The sequence below is a fragment of the Heptranchias perlo genome, chromosome 43, assembly GCF_035084215.1.
Source record: "Heptranchias perlo isolate sHepPer1 chromosome 43, sHepPer1.hap1, whole genome shotgun sequence".
Taxonomy (NCBI): Eukaryota; Metazoa; Chordata; class Chondrichthyes; order Hexanchiformes; family Hexanchidae; genus Heptranchias; species Heptranchias perlo.
The window spans coordinates 10309200-10327050 of NC_090367.1; the positions used below are offsets into that span (position 1 = coordinate 10309200).

General features: G+C 58.9%; 1 protein-coding gene across 3 annotated transcripts in view; it reads right to left on the reverse strand.

The window, feature by feature from the left end:
* Positions 1-17851, reverse strand: part of LOC137306496 (pyruvate carboxylase, mitochondrial-like) — a 1155436-nt gene that overhangs the window by 1031276 nt on the left and 106309 nt on the right. The window lies entirely within an intron of this gene.

Consider the following 17851-nt stretch of genomic DNA (forward strand, 5'->3'; position numbering starts at 1 on the left):
AAGAAGATCGGGGGGAAGAAGATCGGGGGGAGAAGATCGGGGAGAGAAGATCGGGGGAAGAAGATCGGGGGGAGAAGATCGGGGGAAGAAGATCGGGGGAGAAGATCGGGGGGAGAAGATCGGGGGAAGAAGATCGGGGGAGAAGATCGGGGGGAGAAGATCGGGGAGAGAAGATCGGGGGAAGAAGATCGGGGGGAGAAGATCGGGGGAAGAAGATCGGGGGAGAAGATCGGGGGGAGAAGATCGGGGGAAGAAGTTCGGGGGAGAAGATCGGGGGGAGAAGATCGGGGGGAAGAAGATCGGGGGGAGAAAATCGGGGGGAGAAGATCGGGGGGAGAAGATCGGGGAGAGAAGATCGGGGAGAGAAGATCGGGGGAGAAGATCGGGGGAAGAAGTTCGGGGGAGAAGATCGGGGGGAGAAGATCGGGGGGAAGAAGATCGGGGGGAGAAAATCGGGGAGAGAAGATTGGGGGGAAGATCGGGGGGAAGATCGGGGGAGAGAAGATCGGGGGAGAGAAGATCGGGGGAGAGAAGATCGGGGGGAAGATCGGGGGGAAGAAGATCGGGGGAAGAAGATCGGGGGAAGAAGGTCGGGGGGAAGAAGATCGGGGGAAGAAGATCGGGGGAAGATCAGAGGGGGGACGAATATCAGAGGGGGACGAAGATCGGGGACGAAGATCGGGGGGAGAAGATCGGGGGAAGAAGATCGGGGGGAGAAGATCGGGGGGAGAAGATCGGGGGAAGAAGATCGGGGGGAGAAGATCGGGGGGAGAAGATCGGGGGAAGAAGATCGGGGGAAGAAGATCAGGGGGAAGAAGATCGGGGGAAGAAGATCGGGGGGGAAGATGATCGGGGGGAAGAAGATCGGGGGGAAGAAGATCGGGGAGAGAAGATCGGGGGGAAGAAGATCGGGGGGAAGAAGATCGGGGGGAAGAAGATCGGGGGGAGAAGATCGGGGGGAGAAGATCGGGGGAAGAAGATCGGGGGAGAAGATCGGGGGAAGAAGATCAGGGGGAAGAAGATCGGGGGGAGAAGATCGGGGGGAGAAGATCGGGGGAAGAAGATTGGGGGGAGAAGATCGGGGGAGAAGATCGGGGGAAGAAGATCAGGAGGAAGAAGATCGGGGGGAAGATGATCGGGGGGAAGAAGATCGGGGGGAAGAAGATCGGGGGGAAGAAGATCGGGGGGAAGAAGATCGGGGGGAAGAAGATCGGGGGGAAGATCGGGGGGAAGAAGATCGGGGGAAGAAGATCGGGGGAGAAGATCGGGGGAAGAAGATCAGGGGGAGAAGATCGGGGGGAAGATGATCGGGGGGAAGAAAATCGGGGGTTAGAAGTTCGGGGGGAAGAAGATCGGGGGGAGAAGATCGGGGGGAGAAGATCGGGGAGAGAAGATCGGGGGGAAGAAGATTGGGGGGAGAAGATCGGGGGAGAAGATCGGGGGGAGAAGATCGGGGGGAGAAGATCGGGGGAAGAAGATCGGGGGGAAGAAGATCGGGGGGAAGAAGATCGGGGGGATAAGATCGTGGGAGAGAAGATCGGGGGAGAGAAGATCGGGGAGAGAAGATCGGGGGGAAGAAGATTGGGGGGAGAAGATCGGGGGAGAAGATCGGGGGAGAAGATCGGGGGGAGAAGATCGGGGGGAAGAAGATCGGGGGGAGAAGATCGGGGGGAGAAGATCGGGGGGAAGAAGATCGGGGGAAGAAGATCGGGGGAAGATCAGAGGGGGACGAAGATCAGAGGGGGACGAAGATCAGAGGGGGACGAAGATCAGAGGGGGACGAAGATCGGGGAACAAGATCAGAGGGGGGACGAATATCAGAGGGGGACGAAGATAGGGGACGAAGATCGGGGGAGAAGATCGGGGGAAGAAGATTGGGGGGAGAAGATCGGGGGGAGAAGATCGGGGGGAGAAGATCGGGGGGAGAGAAGAACGGGGGAAGAAGATCGGGGGGAGATCGGAAAAGAAGATCGGGGGGAGAAGATCGGGGGGAGAAGATCGGAAAAGAAGATCGGGGGGAGAAGATCGGGGGAGAAGATCGGGGGAGAAGATCGGGGGGAGAAGATCGGGGGAAGAAGATCAGGGGGAAGGAGATCGGGGGGAGAGAAGATCGGGGAGAAGAAGGTCGGGGGAAGAAGATCGGGGGGAGAGAAGATCGGGGAGAAGAAGATCGGGGGAAGATCGGGGAAGAAGATCGGGGGGAAGAAGATCGGGGGGAGAGAAGATCGGGGGAAGAAGATCGGGGGGAGAGAAGATCGGGGAGAAGAAGATCGGGGGAAGAAGGTCGGGGGAAGAAGATCGGGGGGAGAGAAGATCGGGGAGAAGAAGATCGGGGGAAGTTCGGGGAAGAAGATCGGGGGGAAGAAGATCGGGGGGAGAGAAGATCGGGGGAAGAAGATCGGGGGGAGAGAAGATCGGGGGGAGAGAAGATCGGGGGAGAGAAGATCGGGTGAAGAAGATCGGGGGAAGATCGGGGAAGAAGATCGGGGGGAAGAAGATCGGGGGGAGAGAAGATCGGGGGAAGAAGATCGGGGGGAGAGAAGATTGGGGGGAGAGAAGATCGGGGGAGAGAAGATCGGGGAGAGAAGATCGGGGGAGAGAAGATCGGGGAGAGAAGATCGGGGGGAGAAGATCAGAGGTGGGGGGAAGAAGATCGGGGGAAAGAAGATCGGGGAAGTAGATCAGAGGGGGACGAAGATCAGAGGGGGACGAAGATCAGAGGGGGACGAAGATCAGAGGGGGACGAAGATCAGAGGGGGGCGAAGATCGGAAAGAGAAGATCGGGGGGAGAAGATCGGGGGAAGAAGATCGTGGGGAGAAGATCGGAAAAGAAGATCGGGGGGAGAAGATCGGGGGAAAGAAGATCGGGGGGAGAAGATCGGGGGAAAGAAAATCGGGGGGAGAAGATCGGGGGGAAAAAGATCGGGGGGAAGAAGATCAGAGGGGGACGAAGATCAGAGGGGGACGAAGATCAGAGGGGGACGAAGATCAGAGGGGGACGAAGATCAGAGGGGGACGAAGATCAGAGGGGGACGAAGATCGGGGAACAAGATCAGAGGGGGGACGAATATCAGAGGGGGACGAAGATCGGGGACGAAGATCGGGGGGAGAAGATCGGTGGGAGAAGATCGGGGGGAGAAGATCGGGAGGAGAAGATCGGGGGAAGAAGATCAGGGGGAAGAAGATCGGGGAAGAAGATCGGGGGGAGAAGATCGGGGGGAAGAAGATCGGGGAAGAAGATCGGGGGGAGAAGATCGGGGGGAAGAAGATCGGGGGGAGAAGATCGGGGAGAGAAGATCGGGGGGAAGATCGGGGGGAAGAAGATCGGGGGGAGAAGATCGGGGGAAGAAGATCGGGGGGAGAAGATCGGGGGGAAGAAGATCGGGGGAAGAAGATCGGGGGGAAGAAGATCGGGGGGAAGAAGATCGGGGGGAAGAAGATCGGGGGGAAGAAGATCGGGGGGAAGAAGATCGGGGGGAGAAGATCGGGGGGAGAAGATCGGGGGGAAGAAGATCGGGGGAAGAAGATCGGGGGGAGAAGATCGGGGAGAGAAGATCGGGGAGAGAAGATCGGGGGGAAGAAGATCGGGGGAAGAAGATCGGGGGGAAGAAGATCGGGGGGAAGAAGATCGGGGGAAGAAGATCGGGGGGAGAAGATCGGGGGAAGAAGATCGGGGGGAGAAGATCGGGGAGAGAAGATCGGGGGGAAGAAGATCGGGGGGAGAAGATCGGGGGGAGAAGATCGGGGGGAAGAAGATCGGGGGAAGAAGATCGGGGGAAGAAGATCGGGGGAAGATCAGAGGGGGACGAAGATCAGAGGGGGACGAAGATCAGAGGGGGAGGAAGATCAGAGGGGGACGAAGATCAGAGGGGGACGAAGATCGGGGAACAAGATCGAGGGGAAGAAGATCGGGGAAGAAGATCGGGGAGAGAAGATTGGGGGGAAGATCGGGGGGAAGAAGATCGGGGGGAAAAAGATCGGGGAGAGAAGATTGGGGGAAGATCAGAGAGGGACGAAGATCAGAGGGGGACGAAGATCAGAGGGGGAGGAAGATCAGAGGGGGACGAAGATCAGAGGGGGACGAAGATCGGGGAGAGAAGATTGGGGGAAGATCAGAGAGGGACGAAGATCAGAGTGGGACGAAGATCAGAGGGGGAGGAAGATCAGAGGGGGACGAAGATCAGAGGGGGACGAAGATCGGGGAAGAAGATCGAGGGGAAGATCGGGGGAAGAAGATCGGGGAAGAAGATCGGGGGAGAAGATCGGGGGAAGAAGATCGGGGGAAGAAGATCGGGGGGAAAAAGATCGGGGGATGAAGATCGGGGGGAAGAAGATCGGGGGAAGAAGATCAGAGGGGGACGAAGATCAGAGGGGGACGAAGATCGGGGAACAAGATCAGAGGGGGGACGAATATCAGAGGGGGACGAAGATCGGGGACGAAGATCGGTGGAAGAAGATCGGGGGGAGAAGATCGGGGGAAGAAGATCGGGGGGAGAAGATCGGGGGGAAGAAGATCGGGGGGAAGAAGATCGGGGGGAGAAGATCGGGGGGAGAAGATCGGGGGGAGAAGATCGGGGGGAGAAGATCGGGGGAAGAAGATCGGGGGGAAGAAGATCGGGAGGAAGAAGATCGGGGGAAGAAGATCGGGGGGGAGAAGATCGCGGCGAAAAAGATCCGGGGGTGAAGATCGGGGAGAAGATCGGGGGAAGAAGATCGGGGGAAGAAGATCGGGGGAGAAGATCGGGGGGAAAAAGATCGGGGGATGAAGATCGGGGGGAAGATCGGGGGAAGAAGATCGGGGGAGAAGATCGGGGGGAGAAGATCGGGGGGAGAAGATCAGGGGAAGAAGATCGGGGGGAGAAGATCGGGGGAAGAAGATCGGGGGATGAAGATCGGGGGATGAAGATCGGGGGGAAGAAGATCGGCGGAAGAAGATCAGAGGGGGACGAAGATCGGGGAACAAGATCAGAGGGGGGACGAATATCAGAGGGGGACGAAGATCGGGGACGAAGATCGGGGGGAGAAGATCGGGGGAAGAAGATCGGGGGGAGAAGATCGGGGGGAGAAGATCGGGGGGAGAAGATCGGGGGGAGAAGATCGGGGGGAAGAAGATCGGGGGGAGAAGATCGGGGGGAGAAGATCGGGGGAAGAAGATCGGGGGAAGAAGATCGGGGGGAAGAAGATCGGGGGAAGAAGATCAGAGGGGGACGAAGATCAGAGGGGGACGAAGATCGGGGAACAAGATCAGAGGGGGGACGAATATCAGAGGGGGACGAAGATCGGGGACGAAGATCGGTGGAAGAAGATCGGGGGGAGAAGATCGGGGGAAGAAGATCGGGGGGAGAAGATGATCGGGGGGAAGAAGATCGGGGAGAGAAGATCGGGGGGAGAAGATCGGGGGGAGAAGATCGGGGGGGAAGATGATCGGGGGGAAGAAGATCGGGGGGAGAAGATCGGGGGGGAAGATGATCGGGGGGGAAGATGATCGGGGAGAGAAGATCGGGGGAAGAAGATCGGGGTGTGAAGATCGGGGAGAGAAGATCGGGGAGAGAAGATCGGGGGGAAGATCGGGGGAAGAAGATCGGGGGGAGAAGATCGGGGGGAGAAGATCGGGGGGAGAAGATCGGGGGAAGAAGATCGGGGGAAGAAAATCGGGGGAAGAAGATCGGGGGGAGAAGATCGGGGGAAGAAGATCGGGGGGAAGAAGATCGGGAGGAAGAAGATCGGGGGAAGAAGATCAGAGGGGGGACGAATATCAGAGGGGGACGAAGATCGGGGGGAAGATCGGGGGAGAGAAGATCGGGGGGAAGAAGATCGGGGGACGAAGATCGGGGGACGAAGACCGGGGGACGAAGATCGGGGGACGAAGATCGGGGGAAGAAGTTCGGGGGAAGAAGATCGTGGAAGAAGATCGGGGGGAATAAGATCGGGGGGAAGATCGGGGAAGAATGGGGAAGAAGATCGGTGGGAAGAAGATCGGGGGGAAGAAGATCGGAGGGAAGAAGATCGGGGGGAAGAAGATCGGGGGAAGAAGATCGGGGAGAGAAGATCGGGGGGAGAGAAGATCGGGGGGAAGAAGATCGGGGGGAAGAAGATCGGGGGGAAGAAGATCGGGGGGAGAGAAGATCGGGGAGAGAAGATCGGGGAAGAAGATCGGGGGGAGAGAAGATCAGGGGGAGAGAAGATCGGGGGGAAGAAGATCGGGGGGAAGAAGATCGGGGGGAAGAAGATCGGGGGGAAGAAGATCGGGGGGAAGAAGATCGGGGGGAGAGAACATCGGGGAGAGAAGATCGGGGGAGAAGATCGGGGGCAACAAGATCGGGGGAAGAAGATCGGGGGAAGAAGATCGGGGGAAGAAGATCGGGGGGGAGAAGATCGGGGGGAAGAAGATCGGGGGAAGAAGATCGGGGGAAGAAGATCAGGGGAAGAAAATCGGGAGGGAAGATCGGGGAGAGAAGATCGGGGGAGAGAAGATCGGGGGAGAGAAGATCGGGGGGAGAAGATCGGGGGGAAGAAGATCGGGGGGAAGAAGATCGGGGGAAGAAGATCGGGGGAAGAAGATCGGGGGAAGAAAATCGGGGGGAAGATCGGGGAGAGAAGATCGGGGGAGAGAAGATCGGGGGAGAGGAGATCGGGGGAGAGGAGATCGGGGGAGAGGAGATCGGGGGAAGATCGGGGGAGAGAAGATCGGGGGAAGAAGATCGGGGGAGAGAAGATCGGGGGAAGAAGATCGGGGGAGAGGAGATCGGGGAGGAAGAAGATCGGGGAGAAGAAGATCAGGGGAGAGAGGATCGGGGGAGAGAAGATCGGGGGAGAGAAGATCGGGGGGAAGAAGATCGGGGGGAAGAAGATCGGGGGTAGAAGATCGGGGTGAGAAGATCGGGGGAAGAAGATCGGGGGAAGAAGATCGGGGAGAAGAAGATCGGGGGACGAAGATCGGGGGACGAAGATCGGGGGAAGAAGATCGGGGGACGAAGATCGGGGGAAGAAGATCGGGGGAAGAAGATCGGGGGAAGAAGATCGGGGAGAAGAAGATCGGGGGAAGAAGATCGGGGGAAGAAGATCGGGGATAAGAAGATCGGGGGACGAAGATCGGGGGACGAAGATCGGGGGAAGAAGATCGGGGGACGAAGATCGGGGGACGAAGATCGGGGGAAGAAGATCGGGGGAAGAAGATCGGGGGGAAGAAGATCGGGGGGAAGATCGGGGAAGAATGGGGAAGAAGATCGGTGGAAGAAGATCGGGGGGAAGAAGATCGGGGGACGAAGATCGGGGGAAGAAGATCGGGGGAAGAAGATCGGGGGGACGAAGATCGGGGGAAGAAGATCGGGGGAAGAAGATCGGGGGAAGAAGATCGGGGGGAAGAAGATCGGGGGGAAGAAGATCGGGGGGAAGATCGGGGGGAAGAAGATCGGGGGGAAGATCGGGGAAGAATGGGGAAGAAGATCGGTGGGAAGAAGATCGGGGGGAAGAAGATCGGGGGTAGAAGATCGGGGTGAGAAGATCGGGGGAAGAAGATCGGGGGAAGAAGATCGGGGAGAAGAAGATCGGGGGACGAAGATCGGGGGACGAAGATCGGGGGAAGAAGATCGGGGGAAGAAGATCGGGGGAAGAAGATCGGGGAGAAGAAGATCGGGGGAAGAAGATCGGGGAGAAGAAGATCGGGGAGAAGAAGATCGGGGGAAGAAGATCGGGGAGAAGAAGATCGGGGGAAGAAGATCGGGGAGAAGAAGATCGGGGGGGAGAAGATCGGGGGGGAGAAGATCGGGGAGAAGAAGATCGGGGGGAAGAAGATCGGGGGGAGAAGATCGGGGGGAAGAAGATCGGGGGGACGAAGATCGGGGGAAGAAGATCGGGGGAAGAAGATCGGGGGGAAGAAGATCGGGGGACGAAGATCGGGGGAAGAAGATCGGGGGACGAAGATCGGGGGAAGAAGATCGGGGGTAAGAAGATCGGGGGACGAAGATCGGGGGAAGAAGATCGGGGGAAGAAGATCGGGGGACGAAGATCGGGGGAAGAAGATCGGGGGAAGAAGATCGGGGGACGAAGATCGGGGGAAGAAGATCGGGGGAAGAAGATCGGGGGGAAGAAGATCGGGGGGAAGAAGATCGGGGGGAAGATCGGGGAAGAATGGGGAAGAAGATCGGTGGGAAGAAGATCGGGGGGAAGAAGATCGGGGGGAAGAAGATCGGGGGGAAGATCGGGGGAGAAGATCGGGAGGAAGAAGATCGGGGGAAGAAGATCAGGGGGAGAGAAGATCGGGGGAAGAAGATCAGGGGGAGAGAAGATCGGGGAAGAAGATCAGGGGGAGAGAAGATCGGGGGAAGAAGATCAGGGGGAGAGAAGATCGGGGGGAAGAAGATCGGGGGGAAGAAGATCGGGGGGGAAGAAGATCGGGGGAGAGAAGATCGGGGGGAGAGAAGATCGGGGGAAGAAGATCGGGGGAAGAAGATCGGGGGGGAAGAAGATCAGGGGGAAGAAGATCGGGGGCAACAAGATCGGGGGAAGAAGATCGGGGAGAAGAAGATCGGGGGGAAGAAGATCGGGGGGGAAGAAGATCGGGGGGGAAGATCGGGGAAGAATGGGGAAGAAGATCGGTGGGAAGAAGATCGGGGGGAAGAAGATCGGGGGGAAGAAGATCGGGGGGAAGAAGATCGGGGGGAAGATCGGGGGAGAAGATCGGGGGGAAGATCGGGGAAGAATGGAGAAGAAGATCGGTGGGAAGAAGATCGGGGGGAAGAAGATCGGGGGGAAGAAGATCGGGGGGAAGAAGATCGGGGGAAAGATCGGGGGAGAAGATCGGGGGGAAGAAGATCGGGGGAAGAAGATCAGGGGGAGAGAAGATCGGGGGAAGAAGATCGGGGGGAAGAAGATCGGGGGAAGAAGATCGGGGGGGAAGAAGATCGGGGGAGAGAAGATCGGGGGGAGAGAAGATCGGGGGGAAGAAGATCGGGGGGAAGAAGATCGGGGGGAAGAAGATCGGGGGGGAAGAAGATCAGGGGGAGAGAAGATCGGGGGGAAGAAGATCGGGGGGAAGAAGATCGGGGGGGAAGAAAATCGGGGGGGAAGAAGATCGGGGGAGAGAAGATCGGGGGGAGAGAAGATCGGGGAGAGAAGATCGGGGAGAGAAGATCGGGGGGGAAGAAGATCCGGGGAAGAAGATCGGGGGCAACAAGATCGGGGGAAGAAGATCGGGGGAGAGAAGATCGGGGGGAAGAAGATCGGGGGAGAGAAGATCGGGGGGAAGAAGATCGGGGGGAAGAAGATCGGGGGGAAGAAGATCGGGCGAGAAGATCGGGGAAGCAGATCGGGGGAAGAAGATCAGAGGTGGGGGACGAAGATCAGACGGTGACGAAGATCAGAGGGTGACGAAGATCAGAGGGGGACGAAGATCAGAGGGGGACGAAGATCAGAGGGGGACGAAGATCAGGGAAGAAGATCGAGGGGAATATCAGGGAAGAAGATCGGGGGGAAGAAGATCGGGGGGAAGAAAATCGGGGAAGAAGATCGGGGAAGAAGATCGGGGAAGAAGATCGGGGGAAGAAGATCGGGGGGAAGAAGATCGGGGGGAAGAAGATCGGGGGAGAGAAGATCGGGGAAAGAAGATCGGGGGAGAGAAGATCGGGGGAGAGAAGATCGGGGGAGAGAAGATCGGGGAAAGAAGATCAGGGGGAAGAAGATCGGGGGAGAGAAGATCGGGGGAGAGAAGATCGGGGGAGAGAAGATCGGGGAAAGAAGATCAGGGGGAAGAAGATCGGGGAGAGAAGATCGGGGAGAGAAGATCGGGGGAGAGAAGATCGGGGGGGAGAAGATCGGGGGGAGAAGATCGGGGGAGAAGATCGGGGGAGAGAAGATCGGGGGGGAGAAGATCGGGGGGGAGAAGATCGGGGGGAGAAGATCGGGGGAGAGAAGATCGGGGGAGAGAAGATCGGGGGAGAGAAGATCGGGGGAGAGAAGATCGGGGGGAGAAGATCGGGGGGGAGAAGATCGGGGGGAGAAGATCGGGGGAGAGAAGATCGGGGGAGAGAAGATCGGGGGAGAGAAGATCGGGGGAGAGAAGATCGGGGAGAAGAAGATCGGGGGAGAAGGCCGGGGGGAAGAAGTTCGGGGGAAGAATATCGGGGGGAAGAAGATCGGGGGGAGGAAGATCGGGGGGAAGAAGATCGGGGGGAGGAAGATCGGGGGGAAGAAGATCGGGGAGAGAAGATCGGGGGGAGAAGATCGGGGGGAGAAGATCGGGGGAAGAAGATCGGGGAGAGAAGATCGGGGGGAGAAGATCGGGGGGAGAAGATCGGGGGGAGAAGTCGGGGGAGAGAAGATCAGGGAGAAGAAGATCGGGGAGAAGAAGATCGGGGGGAGAAGATCGGGGGGAGAAGTTAGGGGGAAGAAGATCGGGGATAAGATCGGGGGAAGAAGATCGGGGGGAAGAAGATCGGGGGGAAGAAGATCGGGGGGAAGAAGATCGGGGGAGAAAATCGGGGGAGAAAATCGGGGAAAGAAGATGAGGGGGAAGAAGATCGGGGGAGAGAAGATCGGGGGAGAAAAGATCGGGGGAGAGAAGATCGGGGGGAGAAGATCGGTGTGGAGAAGATCGGGGGAAGAAGGTCGGGGGAGAAGGTGGGGGGAAGAAGTTCGGGGGAAGAAGATCGGGGGGAAGAAGATCGGGGGAAGAAGATCGGGGGAGAGAAGATCGGGGAGAGAAGATCGGGGGAGAGAAGATCGGGGGAGAGAAGATCGGGGGAGAGAAGATCGGGGGGGAGAAGATCGGGGGAGAGAAGATCGGGGGAGAGAAGATCGGGGAGAGAAGATCGGGGGGTGAAGATCGGGGGAAGAAGATCGGGGGAGAGGAGATCGGGGGGGGAAGAAAATCGGGGAGAAGAAGATCGGGGGAAGAAGATCGGGGGAGAGGAGATCGGGGGGGGAAGAAAATCGGGGAGAAGAAGATCGGGGGAAGAAGATCGGGGGAGAGAAGATCGGGGGAGAGAAGATCGGGGGAAGAAGATCGGGGAAGAAGATCGGGGAGAAGAAGATCGGGGAAGAAGATCGGGGGGAAGAAGATCGGGGAGAAGAAGATCGGGGAAGAAGATCGGGGGAAGAAGATCGGGGGGAAGAAGATCGGGGGAGAGAAGATCGGGGGAGAGAAGATCGGGGGAGAGAAGATCGGGGGGAAGAAGATCGGGGGAGAGAAGATCGGGGGAAGAAGATCGGGGGAAGAAGATCGGGGGAAAGAAGATCGGGGGAAAGATAATCGGGGGGAAGAAAATCGGGGGAAGAAGATCGGGGGAAGAAGATCGGGGGAAGAAGATCGGGGGGAAGAAGATCGGGGGAAGAAGATCGGGGGGAAGATCGGGGGAGAGAAGATCGGGGAAGAGAAGATCGGGGGAAGAAGATCGGGGGGAGGAAGATCGGGGACGAAGATCGGGGGAAGAAGATCGGGGGACGAAGATCGGGGGAAGAAGATCGGGGGAGAAGGTCGGGGGAGAAGATCGGGGGAGAAGATCGGGGGAGAAGATCTGGGGGAAGAAGATCGGGGGGAGAGAAGATCGGGGGGAGAGGAGATCGGGGGGAGAGATGATCGGGGGGAGAGATGATCGGGGGGAGAGATGATCGGGAAAGAAGATCGGGGGGAAGAAGATCGGGGGGAAGATCGGGGAAGAACGGGGAAGAACGGGGAACATGATCGGGGGGAAGAAGATCGGGGGAAGAAGATCGGGGGGAAGAAGATCGGGGGAAGAAGATCGGGGGGAAGAAGATCGGGGGGAAGAAGATCGGGGGGAGAAGATCGGGGGAATATCGGGGGAGAAGATCGGGGGGAAGAAGATCGGGGGAATATCGGGGGAGAAGATCGGGGGGAAGAAGATTGGGGGAAGAAGGTCGGGGGAAGAAGATCGGGGGAATATCGGGGGAGAAGATCGGGGGGAAGAAGGTCGGGGAAGAAGATCGGGGGGAAGAAGATCGGGGAGAAGAAGATCGGGGAAGAAGATCGGGGGGAAGAAGATCGGGGAGAAGAAGATCGGGGAAGAAGATCGGGGGAAGAAGATCGGGGGAAGAAGATCGGGGGGGAAGATCGGGGGGAAGAAGATCGGGGGGAAGAAGATCGGGGGAAGAAGATCGGGGGAAGAAGATCGGGGGGGAAGATCGGGGGGAAGAACATCGGGGGAAGAAGATCGGGGGGAAGAAGATCGGGGGGAAGATCGGGGGAAGAAGATCGGGGAAGAAGATCGGGGGGGAAGAAGATCGGGGAAGAAGATCGGGGGAAGAAGATCGGGGGAAGAAGATTGGGGGAAGAAGATCGGGGGGAAGAAGATCGGGGGGAAGATCGGGGGGAAGAAGATCGGGGGGAAGAAGATCGGGGGAAGAAGATCGGGTTGAAGAAGATCGGGGGGAAGAAGATCGGGGGGGAAGAAGATCGGGGGGGAAGAAGATCGGGGGGAAGAAGATCGGGGGGGAAGATCGGGCGAGAGAAGATCGTAGCAGAGAAGATCGGGGAAGAAGATCGGGGGGAAGAAGATCGGGGGGAAGAAGATCGGGGGGAAGAAGATCGGGGGGGAAGAAGATTGGGGGGAAGAAGATCGGGGGGAAGAAGATCGGGGGGAAGAAGATCGGGGGGGAAGAAGATCGGGGGGGAAGATCGGGCGAGAGAAGATCGTAGGAGAGAAGATCGGGGAAGAAGATCGGGGGGAAGAAGATCGGGGGGAAGAAGATCGGGGGGGAGAAGATCGGGGAGAGAAGATCGGGGGGAGAAGATCGGGGAGAGAAGATCGGGGGGAGAAGATCGGGGGGAGAAGATCGGGGGAAGAAGATCGGGGAGAGAAGATCGGGGGGAGAAGATCGGGGGAGAGAAGATCGGGGAGAGAAGATCGGGGGGAGAAGATCGGGGGAGAGAAGATCGGGGAGAGAAGATCGGGGGGAGAAGATCGGGGGGAGAAGATCGGGGGAAGAAGATCGGGGAGAGAAGATCGGGGGGAGAAGATCGGGGGGAGAAGTCGGGGGAAAGAAGATCGGGGGAAAGAAGATCGGGGGGAAGAAAATCGGGGGAAGAAGATCGGGGGAAGAAGATCGGGGGAAGAAGATCGGGGGGAAGATCGGGGGAGAGAAGATCGGGGGAGAGAAGATCGGGTGAAGAAGATCGGGGAGAGAAGATCGGGGTGAGAAGATCGGGGGGAGAAGTTAGGGGGAAGAAGATCGGGGATAAGATCGGGGGAAGAAGATCGGGGGGAAGAAGATCGGGGGGAAGAAGATCGGGGGGAAGAAGATCGGGGGGAAGAAGATCGGGGGAGAAAATCGGGGGAGAAAATCGGGGAAAGAAGATGAGGGGGAAGAAGATCGGGGGAGAGAAGATCGGGGGAGAAAAGATCGGGGGAGAGAAGATCGGGGGGGAGAAGATCGGGGGAGAGAAGATCGGGGGAGAGAAGATTGGGGTGGAGAAGATCGGGGGAAGAAGATCGGGGGAAGAAGATCGGGGTGGAGAAGATCGGGGGAGAGAAGATCGGGGGAGAAAAGATCGGGGGAGAAAAGATCGGGGGAGAGAAGATCGGGGGGGAGAAGATCGGGGGAGAGAAGATTGGGGTGGAGAAGATCGGGGGAAGAAGATCGGGGGAAGAAGATCGGGGTGGAGAAGATCGGGGGAGAGAAGATCGGGGGAGAGAAGATCGGGGGGTGAAGATCGGGGGGAGAAGATCGGGGGGAGAAGTCGGGGGAGAGAAGATCGGGGAGAGAAGATCGGGGGGTGAAGATCGGGGTAAGAAGATCGGGGGAGAGGAGATCGGGGGGGGAAGAAAATCGGGGAGAAGAAGATCGGGGGAAGAAGATCGGGGGAGAGTAGATCGGGGGGGGAAGAAAATCGGGGAGAAGAAGATCGGGGGAGAGACGATCGGGGGGAAGAAGATCGGGGGAGAGAAGATCGGGGGAAGAAGATCGGGGGAGAGACGATCGGGGGGAAGAAGATCGGGGGAGAGAAGATCGGGGGAAGAAGATCGGGGGAAGAAGATCGGGGGGAAGAAGATCGGGGGAAGAAGATCGGGGGGAAGATCGGGGGAGAGAAGATCGGGGAAGAGAAGATCGGGGGAAGAAGATCGGGGGAGAGAAGATCGGGGGGAAGAAGATCGGGGGAGAGAAGATCGGGGGAAGAAGATCGGGGACGAAGATCGGGGGAAGAAGATCGGGGGACGAAGATCGGGGGAAGAAGATCGGGGGAGAAGATCGGGGGAGAAGATCGGGGGAGAAGATCTGGGGGAAGAAGATCGGGGGGAGAGAAGATCGGGGGGAGAGATGATCGGGGGGAGAGATGATCGGGGAAGAAGATCGGGGGGAAGAAGATCGGGGGGAAGATCGGGGAAGAACGGGGAAGAACGGGGAACATGATCGGGGGGAAGAAGATCGGGGGAAGAAGATCGGGGGGAAGAAGATCGGGGGAAGAAGATCGGGGGGAAGAAGATCGGGGGGAAGAAGATCGGGGGGAGAAGATCGGGGGAATATCGGGGGAGAAGATCGGGGGGAAGAAGATCGGGGGAATATCGGGGGAGAAGATCGGGGGGAAGAAGATTGGGGGAAGAAGGTCGGGGGAATATCGGGGGAGAAGATCGGGGGGAAGAAGGTCGGGGGAAGAAGATCGGGGGAATATCGGGGGAGAAGATCGGGGGGAAGAAGATCGGGGGAAGAAGATCGGGGGAAGAAGATCGGGGAGAAGAAGATCGGGGAAGAAGATCGGGGGAAGAAGATCGGGGGAAGAAGATCGGGGGGGAAGATCGGGGGAAGAAGATCGGGGGGAAGAAGATCGGGGGAAGAAGATCGGGGGAAAGAAGATCGGGGGGAAGAAGATCGGGGGAAGAAGATCGGGGGAAGAAGATCGGGGGGGAAGATCGGGGGGAAGAAGATCGGGGGAAGAAGATCGGGGGAAGAAGATCGGGGGAAGAAGATCGGGGGGAAGAAGATCGGGGGGAAGATCGGGGGGAAGAAGATCGGGGAAGAAGATCGGGGGGAAGAAGATCGGGGAAGAAGATCGGGGGAAGAAGATCGGGGGAAGAAGATCGGGGGAAGAAGATCGGGGGGAAGATCGGGGGAAGAAGATCGGGGGGAAGAAGATCGGGGAGAGAAGATCGGGGGAAGAAGATCGGGGGAAGAAGATCGGGGAGAGAAGATCGGGGGGGAAGAAGATCGGGGGAAGAAGATCGGGGGGAGAAGATCGGGGAGAGAAGATCGGGGGGGAAGAAGATCGGGGGAGAGAAGATCGGGGGAAGAAGATCGGGGGGAAGAAGATCGGGGAAGAGGATCGGGGAAGAAGATCGGTGGAGAGAAGATGGGGGAGAGAAGATCGGGGGAGAGAAGATCGGGGGGAAGAAGATCGGGGTGAAGAAGATCGGGGTGGAGAAGATCGGGGGGAAGAAAATCGGGGGGAAGAATATCGGGGGGAAGAAGATCGGGGGAAGAAGATCAGGGGGAGAAGTCGGGGGAGAGAAGATCGGGGAGAAGAAGATCGGGGAGAAGAAGATCGGGGGGAAGAAGATCGGGGAGAAGAAGATCGGGGGAAGAAGATCGGGGAGAAGAAGATCGGGGGAAGAAGATCGGGGATAAGAAGATCGGGGAGAAGAAGATCGGGGAGAAGAAGATCGGGGGAAGAAGATCGGGGGAAGAAGATCGGGGGGAAGAAGATCGGGGGGAAGAAGATCGGGGGGAAGAAGATCGGGGGGAAGAAGATCGGGGGGAAGAAGATCAGGGGGAGAAGATCGGGGGGAAGAAGATCGGGGGGAAGAAGATCGGTGGAAAGAAGATCGGGGGGAAGAAGATCGGGGGGAAGAAGATCGGGGGGTAGAAGATCGGGGGGGAAGAAGATCGGGGGAAGAAGATCGGGGGAAGAAGATCGGGGGAGAGGAGATCGGGGGAAGAAGATCGGGGGAGAGGAGATCGGGGGGGAAGAAGATCGGGGGAGAGAAGATCGGGGGAAGAAGATCGGGGAGAGGAGATCGGGGGGGATGAAGATCGGGGGAGAGAAGATCGGGGGAGAGAAGATCAGGGGGAAGAAGATCGGGGGAGAGAAGATCGGGGGAAGAAGATCGGGGGGAAGAAGATCGGGGAGAAGAAGATCGGGGGAGAGAAGATCGGGGGAAGAAGATCGGGGAGAAGAAGATCGGGGAGAAGAAGATCGGGGGGGAAGAAGTTCGGGGGGAAGAAGATCGGGGGGGAAGAAGATCGGGGGAAGAAGATCGGGGGAAGAAGATTGGGGGGAAGAAGATCGGGGGGAAGAAGATCGGGGGGAAGAAGATCGGGGGGAAGAAGATCGGGGGAAGAAGATCGGGGGAAGAAGATTGGGGGGAAGAAGATCGGGGGGAAGAAGATCGGGGGGAAGAAGATCGGGGGAGAGAAGATCGGGGGAGAGAAGATCGGGGGAGAGAAGATCGGGGGAAGATCAGGGAGAAGAAGATCGGGGAAGAAGATCGGGGGGAAGAAGATCGGGGGGAAGAAGATCGGGGGAAGAAGATCGGGGGGAAGAAGATCGGGGGGAAGAAGATTGGGGGGAAGAAGATCAGGGGGAAGAAGATCAGGGGGAGAAGATCGGGGGGAAGAAGATCGGTGGAAGAAGATCGGGGGACGAAGATCGGGGGAAGAAGATCGGGGGGGAGAAGATCGGGGAAGAAGATCGGGGAAGAAGATCGGGGAAGAAGATCGGGTAAGAAGATCGGGGGAAGAAGATCGGGGGGGAGAAGATCGGGGAAGAAGATCGGGGAAGAAGATCGGGTAAGAAGATCGGGGGAAGAAGATCGGGGGGGAAGAAGATCGGGGAAGAAGGTCGGGGGGGAAGAAGATCGGGGGGAAGAAGATCGGGGGGAAGAAGATCGGGGGAGAGAAGATCGGGGGAGAGAAGATCGTGGGGAAGAAGATCGGGGGGAAGAAGATCGGGGGAGAGAAGATCGGGGGGAGAAGATCGGGGAGAAGAATATCGGGGAGAAGAAGATCGGGGGGAAGAAGATCGGGGGAAGAAGATCGGGGGAAGAAGATCGGGGGAGAGAAGATCGGGGGGGAGAAGATCGGGGGAAGAAGATCGGGGGAAGAAGATCGGGGGAGAGAAGATCTGGGGAGAGAAGATCGGGGGAGAGAAGATCGTGGGGAAGAAGATCGGGGGGAGAAGATCGGGGGAAGAAAATCAGGGGGAGAGAAGATCGGGGGGGAGAAGATCGGGGGGGAGAAGATCGGGGGGGAGAAGATCGGGGGGAGAAGATCGGGGAAGAAGATCGGGGAAGAAGATCGGGGAAGAAGATCGGGGGAAGAAGATCGGGGGGGGAAGAAGATCGGGGGGAAGAAGATCGGGGGGAAGAAGATCGGGGGGAAGAAGATCGGGGGAGAGAAGATCGGGGGAGAGAAGATCGTGGGGAAGAAGATCGGGGGAGAGAAGATCGGGGGGAGAAGATCGGGGAGAAGAATATCGGGGAGAAGAAGATCGGGGGAAGAAGATCGGGGGGAAGAAGATCGGGGGAAGAAGATCGGGGGTCAGAAGATCGGGGAGAAGAAGATCGGGGGAAGAAGATCGGGGGGAAGAAGATCGGGGAGAAGAAGATCGGGGGAAGAAGATCGGGGGAAGAAGATCGGGGGAAGAAGATCGGGGGAGAGAAGATCGTGGGGAAGAAGATCGGGGGGAGAAGATCGGGGGAAGAAAATCAGGGGGAGAGAAGATCGGGGGGGAGAAGATCGGGGGGAAGAAGATCGGGGAGAAGAAGATCGGGGAGAAGAAGATCGGGGAAGAAGATCGGGGGGGAAGCAGTTTGGGGGGAAGAAGATCGGGGGAAGAAGATCGGGGAAGAAGATCGGGGGAGAGAAGATCCGGGGGAAGATCATCGGGGGAAGATCATCGGGGAGA